Below are 14,414 nucleotides of genomic sequence, written 5' to 3' on the forward strand. Positions count from 1 at the left end.
TCCTTGGCCACCTTTAAATCTAGACTGAAAGCCCACCTCTTTAACATTGCTTTTGACTCGTAACCACTTGTAAACACTCGCCTCCACCTACCCTCCTCTCTTCCTTCCCGTTCACATTAATTGATTTGATTTGATTTGCTTACTTTATTTATTTTTTGTCTATTAGATTGTAAGCTCTTTGAGCAGGAACTGTCTTTCTTCTATGTTTGTGCAGCGCTGCGTATGCCTTGTAGCGCTATAGAAATGCTAAATAGTAGTAGTAGTAATTCAAACTCCTCTTATTGACTTACAAGTGCATTCACTCTGCAGCTCCTCAGTACCTCTTCACTCTTATATCTCCCTACACTCCTCCCCGGCAACTCCATTCATTGGGTAAATATCTCTTATCTGTACCCTTCTCCTCCACTGCTAACTCCAGACTCTGTTCCTTTTATCTTGCTGCACTATGTGCCTGGAATAGACTTCCTGAGTCCATACATCAAGCTCCATTGCTGCTCATCTTCATATCTAGGCCAAAAGCCCACCTTTTTGAGGCTGCTTTTAACTCCTAACCCCTATTCACTTGTTCAGTACCCATGTCTGTTTTATCATTCCCACCTTTGTAATTCCCTTATCCCTTATTTGTCCTGTTTGTCTGTCCTGATTAGATTGTAAGCTCTGTCCAGCATGGACTGTCTCTTATATGTTTAGTGTATAGCGCTGTGTATGTCTAGTAGCACTATAGAAATGATAAGTAGTAGTAGCAGTAGACCTGTTATAAAATTAATGTCTTAGAGGTGAGTTCTATAAATCGTGCCTAAAGAATTGGCATGGAAAAAAATGCTTAAGTGCTATTCTATAAGCTGTGTTTAAAGTTAGATACGGTTTACAGAACAGTGCTTAAGCAAAGGGGTCACAGGTAAATTTAAGCATGTCCATTTGCACCAACGAAAATGTGGTGCAAACGCCCTTGCCTACATTTACACGTGGAACCCCCTTATTCTATAATTGCCTGCGTAATTGGAATTCAAGCCCAAGCTCTGCTCAAAATACACATGATTCTCCTGTTTCTGTGCCCTCTTTTATGGGATGCATGTAAAATTTAGGCACATCCATGTTAATTTCAATTAGTGACAATAATTAAGCCAATTATTGGCACTAATTGGCTCGTTATTCAATGAAATTGTGTGTGCATATTGCGCACTCAATTTTTCTTGACTTTTACAGAATTAAGGGGATAATGTTCTACTGTTTGGTTAACTGTGATTCATTGTAAGATGTCCTGTAAAAAAAAATCGTAAAATAAAGAGCATTGTAGTGACTTCATTTTTGTTGTGGGTATTTCAAATGAATACATTGAAGCTCTATATTCAAGTTTAAAAGGGGAGGTAGAGAAAAATCCCTTCTGTACAAATTATGCAAATGTGCTTCCCTCCAGAGTAACACAATCATTTCCCAGTGCATTTACGGTAGCATTATAGAACCTGATAATCACTTTATACCTGTAACATTAGCATTTCTGCTCCCTCTGGCATGTCGATAACAGAGCAGGGAATATGAACTTTTCTTGAAGAAAAATGTTAACTCTTCAGCTGCAGTTTGAAGAATGAATGTAATAAAAACGCCAAGACTTTTCTATTGGTTTCCATACGCCCTGCTCTAAGATCACCGAGCTTTCAATGAGTAAATGCTTTTTTGTTCTCTGTTTTTTTTTCTTCCAGTTTCCTCCTACTCGTTTGGGCTTCTCGCTCAAGCTGAACTGACCTTTACAGGAGCTCTGGTGCTTCACATTTGTGACCAATGGGAGCACAAAAGGATTTTGGACCTTTATAGGTCACAGTAGTTTCAATAATTTAATATAAATGGGAAACATTGAAATAATTATACAGGGTTAATCGAATACACAATCTAATAAGTGTCAGGTCAATATTTAAACCCTGCTGGCCACAGCAAAATAGTTTATATATATTCAGAACCTCTGTCAGTAACCTTTTCCTGTCCTTACTTAAACTGTTCAATTATCTGTATACCTAGGCACAATGCCTTCATTCCACTCTTGTTCCTTGCCAATACCATCCCCCGAATTCTGTATAGGTCACGGATCCCAGAATTGTGCATGAGCTAATTAGCCCATTAAGCGCTAAAAATCAATAAATTGGTGTTAACAAGCATTTAATTGGCAGTAATTAGGACTTACATGTGCATCTACCCTACACCGTGTTCTATAACGTGTGTGCCAAAATTTCATAGCGAGCAACACAAAAGGGGGCATGGCCATGAGAGGAGCATTGGAGGGTCAGAAATTAGGCAGCATGTTTGTCACGTTCCTCACCTGTCGCGCTCCTCGCCTGCTCCGTTCCTCGTCTCCACCTCCATGGAGGGGAGCGTCGGGCATCGGCCTTCATGGCTGGGCCGACGTTCCTGCAGTCGCGCCCCTCGTCTCTGCCTGGGAACGTTAGTCGCCCTCCAAGTGGTGTCCTGGCTACCTCTGTTCCTACAGATGGAGCGCCGGCCATCCTGGCAGTGCCGGCGCTCCGTTGACACCTTCCCTTCCGGGTGTGGGGCCCGGGAGCGTGGGAAGTTTTGCTCTGCCTCCGGCTGCCTAGGATTGGCCTCTTGCAAGCTAGATCCACCCCCCTCCAGCTACTAACCAATCCAAGATCTCCCTCACCAGCTGATTCCTCCTGCTCCCGATGGTGGGGGCTATTTAGGAGCGTCTACTCTTTCTCTCAGTGCTTCGGCTTCTACTTCGGTAGGTGATTGACTGCACTGCATCTTTTCTCTAGTTGCTACCTGCTTGCTCCCTGACCTGACCTCTGCTTGAATCCCGACTACTCTCTGCTTGCTGCCAGACCTGACTTCTGCTTGAATCCAGACTACTCTCTGTTTGCTGCCTGACCTGACCTCTGCTCGTATCCAGACTACTCTCTGCTTGCCGCCCGACTTGACACTGCCTGAGCCCAGACAACTCTCTGCTTGCTGCCTGTCCTGATCACTGCCTGAACCTGGGCTACTCTCCGCTGGCTTCCGCCTGCCTTGGCTCGCTACTTGAACCCAGATTTCTCTCTGCCTGCTGTCGGCTGCCATCTGACCCCTGTTCATATCCTGAAGTCCTGTCAGCCGCCTGCACCTGAGTGCTCAACCCTCGTGGAATGGCGGTCTTTACAGGTAAAGCCTTGGGGTTGCTCAGCTGCCCTACAGAGCGCAGGTGCGAGTCTTCATCCCGGTGCTCCATCTGGGCACAAGGACTCACGAACACAACAATGTTAAATAATACCTGCTTCTGCACCCCTAACTGCCATCGGTTGGGCGTAAACATTTACCCCAGCTTTTGACAGGTGTAAGTGTTCATGCACAAAAGGGGCCCCTTTTACAAAGGTGCAGGAGGGTTAACACGTGGTAGCACGTGACCAATCGGCACTACCGCCGGGGTAGCACATGTGCCCGGTGGTAATTCCAAATTTGGCGTTCCCGGCAGTAATCAGCAGCGCACCCATGTTGGCGCAGGCTGCTTGGTTACCATGTGGGTAGCGCGTGAGCCCTTACCGCTAGGCCAATAGGTGACAGTAAGGACTCAGGCCGTAAATAGGCATGTGCTAGTTTTAATATTAGCACAGGCCCATTAAAAAATAGCCTTTTTCCTAGCCGCGGTAAAAAAAAATGGCCCAGTGTGCACCTAAAGACACGCCCACACTACCTCAGGCCACTTTTAGCATGGTTTTGTTAAAGTACCCCAAAGTTAGCCACAAAGGAGGGAATTCAATAAATATCACCAAACATTCAATAAATATCACCAAAAATTAGGCACCAAAAAAACTTGAATTCTAATCACTGTTCTATACAGGAAGCACGCACTTTATAGAATAGCATTTGGCGTGGATCCCACACCTAACTTTTGAGCACCGGACTCACGCCTATGAAAAACAGGTGTAAAACCTGACGCCCAACATAAGCGCACTTTGGGCAAATTCTATATGTCCGTGTGCAACTTTTTGGAATGCCTCTGACATGCCCCTGGCAATGCCCCCTTTTCAGATACATGTGATTTAAGTTAGGCGCCGTGCTTTATAGAATAGCGTGCAGCAAGATGCATGTGCAAATTTTTAAGACTGCCAACTAAACATCAATATTTGGTTGTTAGCACCCAATTCTTGATGTTTCCAAGGTCATTATTCAATTTATTTGTGCACGCATCTTTGATGCGCGTAGAAAGTTGGGTGCAGAAATTTGGGCATGATGTATAGAATCCAGGAAAAATGCACACTAAGGGTTTTTTTTTCAAAGGCGCGGTAGCGTTTTTAGCACGTGCCAAATGTTAGAGACGCCCATAGGAATATGTGGGTGTCTCTAGCATTTAGCGCACACTTATTTTTAGCACATGCTAAAAATGATAGCATGCCTTTGTAAAAGACCCACCAAGCTAGTATTCTATAAAGGTTGCTCCATGCAGTAAGGGCCCTGTTTACTAAGCCGCGTTATAGGCACGTTAGCGTTTTTAACGCACGTTAACCATGTACACGCATTAACGATGTATGTGCCTACAATATCCCTATAGGCGCCTACACAGTTAGCGAGCGCAAATTGTAGGCACATTAAAAAACGCTAATGTGCCTTAGTAAACAGGGCCCTAAAAATCCTCCACGCTTTTATAAAAGACCCCCTAAGATATTGCTCCAAAAAAGTAAAGATCTCAATACAGCACACCAATAATGATATCTGAAATTCGGGAAACTTAAACCTCCTTCCCTTTGGCACCTTCCCTTTGGTGATAGGAGTGTACTACCATCCGCCTCGCCAGGATGAGCAGGTAGACACAGAAATGATAAAAGAAATCAGAGACGTGAACAAAATGGGCAATGTGATAATAATGGGTGACTTCAATTATCCAAATATAGACTGGGTAAATGTAACATCGGGATTCGCTACAGAGGTACAATTCCTTGATGAAATCAAGGACAGCTTTATGGAGCAGCTGGTGCAGGAGCCGATGAAAGAAGGAAAAATTCTAGACTTGGTCCTTAGTGGAGCGCATGATCTGGTGAGGGACGTTATGGTACTGGGCCGCTTGATAACAGTGATCATAATATGATCAGTTTTGATATCAACCTTGAAGTAACTGTACACAGAAAGTCAAATACATTAGCGTTTAACTTTAAAAAAGGAGACTATGATAAAATGAGAAGAACGGTAAAAAAAAAACTTAGGGGGGCTACTGAGAGAGTAAAAACTGTACAACAGGCGTGGACGCTGTTCAAAAATACCATCCTGGAGGCCCTGGCCATACATATTCCTCGAATTAGAAAAGAAGGACGGAAGTCCAAAAGACAGCCGGCGTGGTTGAAAAGTGAGGTGAAGGAAGCTATTAGGGCTAAAAGAAACGCCTTCAGAAAATGGAAGAAGGAACCGTCTGAAAATAACAAGAAGCAGCATAAGGAGTGTCAAAGCAAATGCAAGGCGCAGATAAAGAAGGCCAAGAGGGATTACGAAAAAAAGATAGCATTAGAGGCAAAAAAAACATAGTACAAATTTTTTTCGGTATATTAAAAGCAGGAAGCCGGCAAAAGAATCGGCTGGGCCGCTGGATGACCAAGGGGTAAAAGGGGCGATCAAGGAAGACAAAGACATAGCGGAGAGACTGAATGAATTCTTTGCTTCGGTCTTCACCGAGGAAGATTTGGGTGGGATACAGGTGTCGGAAATGGTATTTCACACGGACGAGTCGGAGAAACTTACTGACTTCACGGTAAACCTGGAGGACGTAATGGGGCAGTTCAGCAAACTGAAGAGTAGCAAATCTCCTGGACCGGATGGTATTCATCCTAAAGTACTGATAGAACTGAAAAATGAGCTTGCGGAGCTACTGCTAGTGATATGCAACTTATCCTTAAAATCGAGCGTGGTACCGGAAGATTGGAGGGTGGCCAATGTAACGGCCATTTAAAACAAAATTACAGAGCACATCCGAGGACATGGATTACTGAGACCAAGTCAGCACGGCTTTTGTGTGGGGAAATCTTGCCTGACCAATTTACTTCAATTCTTTGAAGGAGTAAACAAACATGTGGACAAAGGGGAACCGGTTGATATTGTGTATCTGGATTTTCAAAAGGCGTTTGACAAGATACCTCATGAAAGGCTACAGAGGAAATTGGAGGGTCATGGGATAGGAGGAAATGTCCTATTGTGGATTAAAAATTGGTTGAAGGATAGGAAACAGAGAGTGGGGTTAAATGGGCAGTATTCACAATAGAGAAGGGTAGTTAGTGGAATTCCTCAGGGGTCTGTGCTAGAATCGCTGCTTTTTAATATATTTAAAAATGATTTAGAGATGGGAGTAACTAGTGAGGTAATTAAATTTGCTGATGACACAAAGTTATTCAAAGTTGTTAAATCGCGACAGGATTGTGAAAAATTACAAGAGGACCTTACGAGACTGGGAGACTGGGTGGCTAAATGGCAGATGACGTTTAATGTAAGCAAGTGCAAGGTGATGCATATGGGAAAAAAGAACCCGAATTATAGCTATGTCATGCAAGGTTCCACGTTAGGAGTTAGTTACGGACCAAGAAAGGGATCTGGGTGTCGTCGTCGATAATACGCTGAAACCTTCTGCTCAGTGTGCTGCTGCGGCTAGGAAAGCAAATAGAATGTTGGGTATTATTAGGAAAGGTATGGAAAACAGGTGTGAGGATGTTATAATGCCGTCGTATCGCTCCATGGTGCGACCGCACCTTGAGTATTGTGTTCAATTCTGGTCGCCGCATCTCAAGAAAGATATAGTAGAATTGGAAAAGGTGCAGCAAAGGGCGACTAAAATGATAGCGGGGATGGGACGACTTCCCTATGAAGAAAAATTAAGGAGGCTAGGACTATTCAGCTTGGAGAAGAGACGGCTGAGGGGAGACATGATAGAGGTATATAAAATAATGAGTGGAGTGGAACAGGTGGATGTGAAGCGTCTGTTCACGCTTTCCAAAAATACTAGGACTAGGGGGATGCGATGAAACTACAGTGTAGTAAATTTAAAACAAAGCGGAGAAAATTTTTCTTCACCCAACGTATAATTAAACTCTGGAATTCGTTGCCGGAGAAAGTGGTGAAGGCAGTTAGCTTAGCAGAGTTTAAAAAGGGGTTGGACGGTTTCCTAAAGGACAAGTCCATAAACCGCTACTAAATGGACTTGGGAAAAATCCACAATTCCAGGAATAACATATATAGAATGTTTGTATGTTTGGGAAGCTTGCCAGGTGCCCTTGGCCTGGATTAGCCGCTGTCGTGGACAGGATGCTGGGCTCGATGGACCTTTGGTCTTTTCCCAGTATGGCATTACTTATGTACTTATGGACTTATGTACATCAAGGTTTCAGAACTGATTCTAGCTTGTTTTGCATTTGATAAGTGCCTTCTTTCCTTTCAGCTATGATCTCATTTTTGGTTCTATTTACTGTTAATGCTTTGTAATGTTCTTGGCTCAGAGAGTTGTACCTGTTAAGACTGAATAAAAAAAGATTTGGAATAGGAGAAATTGCTACAGTTCTATAATTATTTATTTTATTTTGTTTATCATATTTATACCCCACATTTTCCCACGTTTGCAGGCTCAATGTGGCTTACAATAAACCGAAAAAGCTATCGCCAATCCAGTAGTTAAACAAATACAATAGATTGTAGTAGTCTGTGAGGATAGAAAGAATAGGGTGTTAAAGGGGGAAGCAGGTAAAGGTAAAATTATCAAGAGTTTTCCTACAAAAAAGAAATAAAAATCTCGTATCAAAATTTTTTTTTAATAAACCAGGCACATTGTATTTTATCATTATTAACTTTATGTTGGGTGAGCTTTCAAAGAGAAAGTTTAACAAGAATTCTTTATTTCCGTTATTGAAATTCTTTCACGTGATCAATTCTTGCAATTAGTTTGGCAAAATGATTTTCTACTTTTGGGATCAGTATTCATTTGCCTTTCTTATTAGTATCGTGATTTGTATAGTGCATTCAAGATGTGTTTAGCTCTTTACAGAGATACAGGATGGACAGTCCCTGTTTCTTGAAGCTTACAATCTATTGATAAGAGGATTTCATTGTTCTCACTTGGAATGTTATATTTATTCCAAAGAAAGATTTAGAGTGGCCACCTAACATCTCTCAACATCCCTTAAATTTAAAATATGCAGGTAAGGCTGCCAAGTGGATCCAGAATCATAGGACAGGATTGGTCCAGTCTTGGGTTTACCCCAGTGCATGCAACATTCAGGATCCCGATACTGTAAGTTGCTGAATCCTGTCTTAATGGAATAATGTCGCTTGCAAGCCGTCTCATTAGCAACATTATCCCTGTGATCCAGGAGCATCAAGCCACAAAACAGCGGCCTGTTGCTCCCAGGCCACTAGCTCAGGATCCCCCCCTCCCCCAGATTTACACTCCCCAGCTCTCCCTCCCCTGAACTGACAGGTTGCATTGGTGGGGTGGGGTTCCTCTGGAGATCCAGGGATCTTTTGGGATCCAGGGGTCCTCCATGTTCTTGGCAGGAGCAATGCCCAGTCACTTTCTGCCCTGTCTTACACCACCTTCAAAATGGTGACCCTAGCAGCCCCCCCCCCTTCACTTGATCAAATCCCCCTTCCCAATTAAGAAAACTGTCTGGCCTCGAACCCCCTCCCCCCCCCCGAGCAAGACTGCCTGCTCCCAGTCTCCATCCCCCACAACGGCTAACTTTCACATCATTGGTGGTCCAGTTGGGGTGGGGGGTCCAGGGAGTCTTCTTGGGGGTCATCTGGGGGTCCGGGGGGTCCAAAGAGTCTTCAAGCAGGATGTATATTTTGCATCTCATTACTCCCTAACCCATGACAACTTAAATTTAGCTAATTGGCTCATTTGGTAATTAAATTGGTTATGCACCCAATTTGCATGAACAATTTTTGCGCGCCATATATAGAATTAGGGGGTTAATGTTTATCTTACACAGCGGTGAGATAACTATTAGAGGACTGTTATTCAGCTGAAGGATAAATTCATCTGTTAGCATACAAAAAAAAAAGTGTTGAGACTTTTAGATCATGACCTTTTCATGGCATTTACCAAGGGATCCGGAGACCTTCCCATCTCATCCAGCTCACTGCAGGGCTTCCTTTTCTCATTAATTGCATGAGTTGTAATAAATGAGGAAGAAATGTACAATAATATGATAGATTTGCATCAGAATAATTACACTTCCTGGTGGCTTCGGGAACAAATAAGCAGTCTCATTAGACTGAAAGCTGGAATTGCTAATGGCGCTTTGAAACTTTTACAGTTCCCCTCAAGTTGTGCTGCTTTGGCACAGTGAAGAAACTAAGGGGCCCTTTTACTAAAATGCACCAAGATTTGGTGTTAATAAAGTTTAACATGGGAATTTCCCCATATGTTAACTGCAAATCTAACATGGCATTTTTTTAGGGCAGTTTCAGGTTTTTTTTAAGCATCACTTATTACCTCCTATTTAGGAGGTGCTACGTGCTTCCATATTAAATCTGAATTAGCCAGTTAGTGCGCATTGAGGAGCCCTTTTACTAAGGCGCGTAGGCACCTATGCGTGTACAATGTGTGTCAAATTAGAACTATCGCCCAGCTATCGTATGTCCCGGGTGGTAATTCTAATTTTGACACGCGTCCAAAACAAGTGGCAGAAAATTATTTGTATTTTCTACTGCGTGGCGCTAACTGGGCGGTAATCAGTTGTCGATTACCACTGGTTAAAGTGTGAGACCTTACCTCTTAGCCAATGGGAGGCAGTAAGGTCTTAGGCCCAAAATGGACACCAACAATTTTTATTTTGCCACACATCCATTTTCGCCGCCCCTCCCCCCCAAAAAAGGCCTTTTCTGCAGGTGCGCTTCCAATACACCCACCTACACCAGCGCAGGCCATTTTTCATTGCACCTTAGTAAAAGGGTCCCGTGGAGGGGCATAATTAAACGGGGCACCAAATACTGCGCTGTGTACGTCTAGTAGCGCTATAGAAATAAGTAGCAGTAAGTAGTAGTAGTAGTAAGTTTTCCTGAGGGCGTCCTCACAGGACGTCCCCACGAAGGGGCGGGGAAACCCGTATTATCAAAACAAGATGGGCAGCCATCTTTCGTTTCAATAATACGGTCAGGGATGCCCAAATCTCAACATTTAGGTTGACCTTAGAGATGGTCAACATAAATGTTGAGATGGTCGTCCCCGGTTTTCGGCCTTAATGGAAACCGAGGACGCCCATCTCAAGAACGACCAAATCGAACTCATTGGTCGTGGGAGGAGCCAGCATTCGTAGTGCACTGGTCCCCCTGGTCCCCCCCCCCCCCCAGGACACCAACCAGGCACCCTAGGGGGCACTGCAATGGACTAACTGATGCACTAACTGAATGGAAAAGGCCCTTCCCTTACCGATCCCTTAGCAATTCAGAAAGGAAACCGCTTGCTGTTAGCTCATTTGCACACGATTTCCTTCCTAAGGAGGGGAAGCCAGTGCAGAGCAGCCAAGCGCATGCCAAAGACGGCTTCATATACGCAGCCAAGTTGCATATATAATAGCCGTCTACAACCTTAAAAAAACACAAGTCCAGGTGAAAACATCCAAGTGCTCGTCAGGGTCGTCTTTTTTTTTTTTGAGCATAGGTGAAGGACGTGCAAGTGTTAGGCGCCTTTGCTATGCCTCTGTCCCTGCGATGGGCAGTTGAGATTGTGCAAAATGTGGATGTTTCTGTGAGAAGGACGTCCATGCCTTTGCTATGCCTCTGACACCCCCTTTATTTATTTGTATTTTGGATCACAAGTAGCAGCAGTGGGATTTGAACCGGCCACCTCTGGATTGCAAGACCAGTGCTCTAACCACTAGGCCACTCCTCCACACCACTCCCTTGAAATTTGGCCGTCCCTGTGGGGGGGGGGGCAGTTCAGGATGTCCAAAATGGTTGCAAGAAGGACGTCCATGCCATCGCTATGCCTCCGCTGACACACAAACACACACCCCCCAGGGACCTGAATACTGCTGCGATGGACCTGAGTATGATATTTGAGGCTAGCAAAAAAAAGTTTTTAAAGTTGTTTTTTTTTTCAGGGTGGGAGGGGGTTAGTCACCACTGGGGGAGTCAGGGGAGGTCATCCCCGATTCCCTCTGGTGGTCATCTGGTCAGTTTGGGCACCTTTTTGAGGCTTGGTTGTAAGAAAAAATGGACCAAGTTGGCCAAGTGCTCGTCAGGGACGCCCTTCTTTTTCCATTATGGGTCGAGGACACCCATGTGTTAGGCACGCCCCAGTCCCGCCTTCGCTAAGCCTCCGACACGCCCCCAGGAACTTTGGTCGTCCCCATCACGGGAAGCAGTTGGGGACACCCAAAATTGGCTTACGATTATGCTGATTTGAGCGACCCTGAGAGAAGGATGCCCATCTCCCGATTTGTGTCAAAAGATGGGCGTCTTTCTCTTTCGAAAATAAGCCTGTAAGTATAATGTGCTAAGTGGTTAACACTTCCATACCAACTGTCTCACCATGATACTCCCCCTCTGAAAAATATTTTGTAAAAACCAGTAATGCACAGGTTAACACAGACAAACAGGTCAAATATCAGAAATCACTTTAAGGTCTTTCTGCAGTTTTCTGTTTTTGTGTGTTGATCGCACATTAAGGGCTAGATTCAGTAAATGACGCTCAAAGAACAGCACTGAAAAAAATCCAAGTTGACTTGCACGCCATTTTTTAAATAGGGCTTAGAGCTGATTTCCACACCAAATACATAAACCAAATGCAGTACACCAAAAAATACAGGTAAATGGTAGGAAACAGATATCAGCTATTAAAAATGCAGTTTACCCAACATCCTCAGTCTGGTATCACCTAGATAACTTTATCTGCATGGGAGCAGACTCGAGAAATTCTTTAACTTCCTCAGGGTCAAAAAATACAAAATTGTTTTGATAGTATTTACACAGAATTCTCAAGAGAAAAGTGATGTGCAACGCCCCCACTTTCTCATTTAATACAAATTCTTTGTACCTTTCTTGAGTAGCTTACCTAAATCAGGAAACATTCATATTTTTCCCCCTAGCATACATTATATCCGGTGCTACAAAAATATTTTTAATTTTGTAGTGCCAGTGTGTACCCAGTGGTAATCGGAAAGTTCTGCGGGCTGCCTGCCTCCACGGCTCCGGGCCCCCTTCATTCAAAGCGGCAGTAGCAGATCGCCTCTCTTCTGGCCTTCCCTCCCTGTGTCCCGCCCTCGTCTGATGTAACTTCCGGTTGCCATGAGGCCGGGACACAGGGAGGGAAGGCCAGAAGCATCCCGGGGTATTGTTCCACTTAGCATGCGCTAATCTCGTGTTGAAAAATATTTATTTTTCAGTGCGGGAGTCGTTTCCATGAGTGGAGAGTAGGCGCTAGCCAATTAGCATGGGAGTAGCATGGGAGGCCTTACCGCATCCTGTGGTAATGACCACGCACTAATGGGGAAATTAGCATGTGGTCATTTTACTGGCACACTAAGGTTGGCAGTAGCGTGTGGGAAACCTATGCACTAAAGATAGCGTAGGCCACCTTTTAGCACGCCTTAATAAAAGGACCCCTATATTCCTTGCAAAATGTACCCATTCAAAAATGAAGTGCAAAGACCCGTGGGTACTTTGGGCATCTGGCAAGTTTCAAATAGAAATGGCAGGTACGCTTTCTCTTTGAAACTTGGTGTGCCCTTGGGTACAACTAACCAGCAGACTTTGTCCAAAGTGAAAACTTTGAAAATTCTCTCTCTAACTATTAAATTTATCGTTATTCTTTTCATTAATAATGTGCAATCCAGTTATCACAGTTTTGTTTTCATCTTCAGACCAGTTCAGATCCTTAACGAACACATGTACATACAAAGGAAAAGTGTCAAAGCATTTAAATGCTATTGAATATAGATGCTCAATGGCATGATTGCTTAGAAATTATCAAATTAGCATTTGTACTTATAAATGAGTGGAAATGTTGGAAAAGGTCACATTAATTAGTATCCTCACCAAAAGATTTCACATTAAAATATATATTCATTTTAAAAGCTGAATTAATTTGTAACTTTCCGGTTTTGAATACATTTTCTGGTCGCGTATGCCATGTAATATTTTATTTTTCCCAATAGATAGTTCAGCATCCATTTTAAGGGGAAATTTTGAATAGCTAGTGGTGTTGCAAGGTATGCACACACTGTAGCATGAGCATTTATTGTGTTAGATTCTATATATGGCGCCAATAAGAGTGCTATTCTATAAGCCACGCTTAAAGTTAGGTGTGGTTTATAGAATAGCACTTAACCCAGGAATCGTGTCTAACTTTAAATGTGGTAGCAAAAAAAAACAGCACAAAGGACCTTTAAAAACAAAAGGGAACAACGTTCTTTCATCAAAAAAAAACCTTTTAATAGTGAACTTTGATTGAAGGAAGACCCGACACGGGCCGTGTTTCGGTGCTACCGCACCTACGTCAGGGGTCACACCAATGACAAAGGAGGCTTCAACAGACTAATTTCAAAAGGATGATGATTTCCAAAATTGTGTGTGATGTGTTCCTCCAAATAAAACGCAGAGCTCACACACATCAACAGTGTAAGTCTCTGTTGATGTGTGTGAGCTCTGCATTTTATTTGGAGGAACACATCACACACACCCCCACCGCCCTCCCCGGGGCCGCCGCCGCCACAGTCCCCAGTCTCCACCTGCCCACCCCCAGCCCCGTCGTCAGCCCCCCTCCGTCTGCCACCGGGCCCCCTGCATTCAAATCGCCAGCACCTCACCTCCGTGTGAAAGCTTCCCTTCGGGCCTTCCCTGTGTCCCGCCCTCTCAGAAACAGGCTGTTACATCAGACGAGGGCAGGTCACAGTGAGGGAAGGCCCGAAGGGAGGCGATCTGCCGTTTTCACACGGAGGTGAGGCGCAGCCAATTTGAATGCAGGGGGCCCGGTGGTGGACGGAGGGGGGCTGTCGACGGAGCTAAGGGCAGGCAGGTGAGACCGGGGACTGCAGCACCGGTGGCCTGGGAGCACGAAGAGAGAGACCCCGGCGCTGGGCCCCCCTTGGAGGCCCGGGCACGGGGAATTTTGTCCCCCCTGCTCCCCCCTCTTGGCGGCCCTGTTAGGCATTAAATGTCTACGGCAGGGGTAAATGGATGTGCCTTAATGCGACATTTTAGTGCAAGACACTATTCTAGAACCTAAGCGTGTAGTGATGGAGTGGCTGACCAGACCCTCCCTATGGCATTCCAACTGACTAATGCTGGGAAGAGGAATGATATCTAGATCCTAGTGTGCCAGGCTAGTGATGCTTGCTTCAGAGGTGTGTATGTGTGTGTATGGGGGGGGGGGGTCTTCCAATGAGTAGTGACTTTTTTTGCTCTAGTCACATGGGTCAAGGGCTGCATGAATTTGGAAAGGCTTATTTGGAAAGGCT

Source organism: Microcaecilia unicolor, chromosome 6, assembly GCF_901765095.1.
Source record: "Microcaecilia unicolor chromosome 6, aMicUni1.1, whole genome shotgun sequence".
Classification (NCBI taxonomy): Eukaryota; Metazoa; Chordata; class Amphibia; order Gymnophiona; family Siphonopidae; genus Microcaecilia; species Microcaecilia unicolor.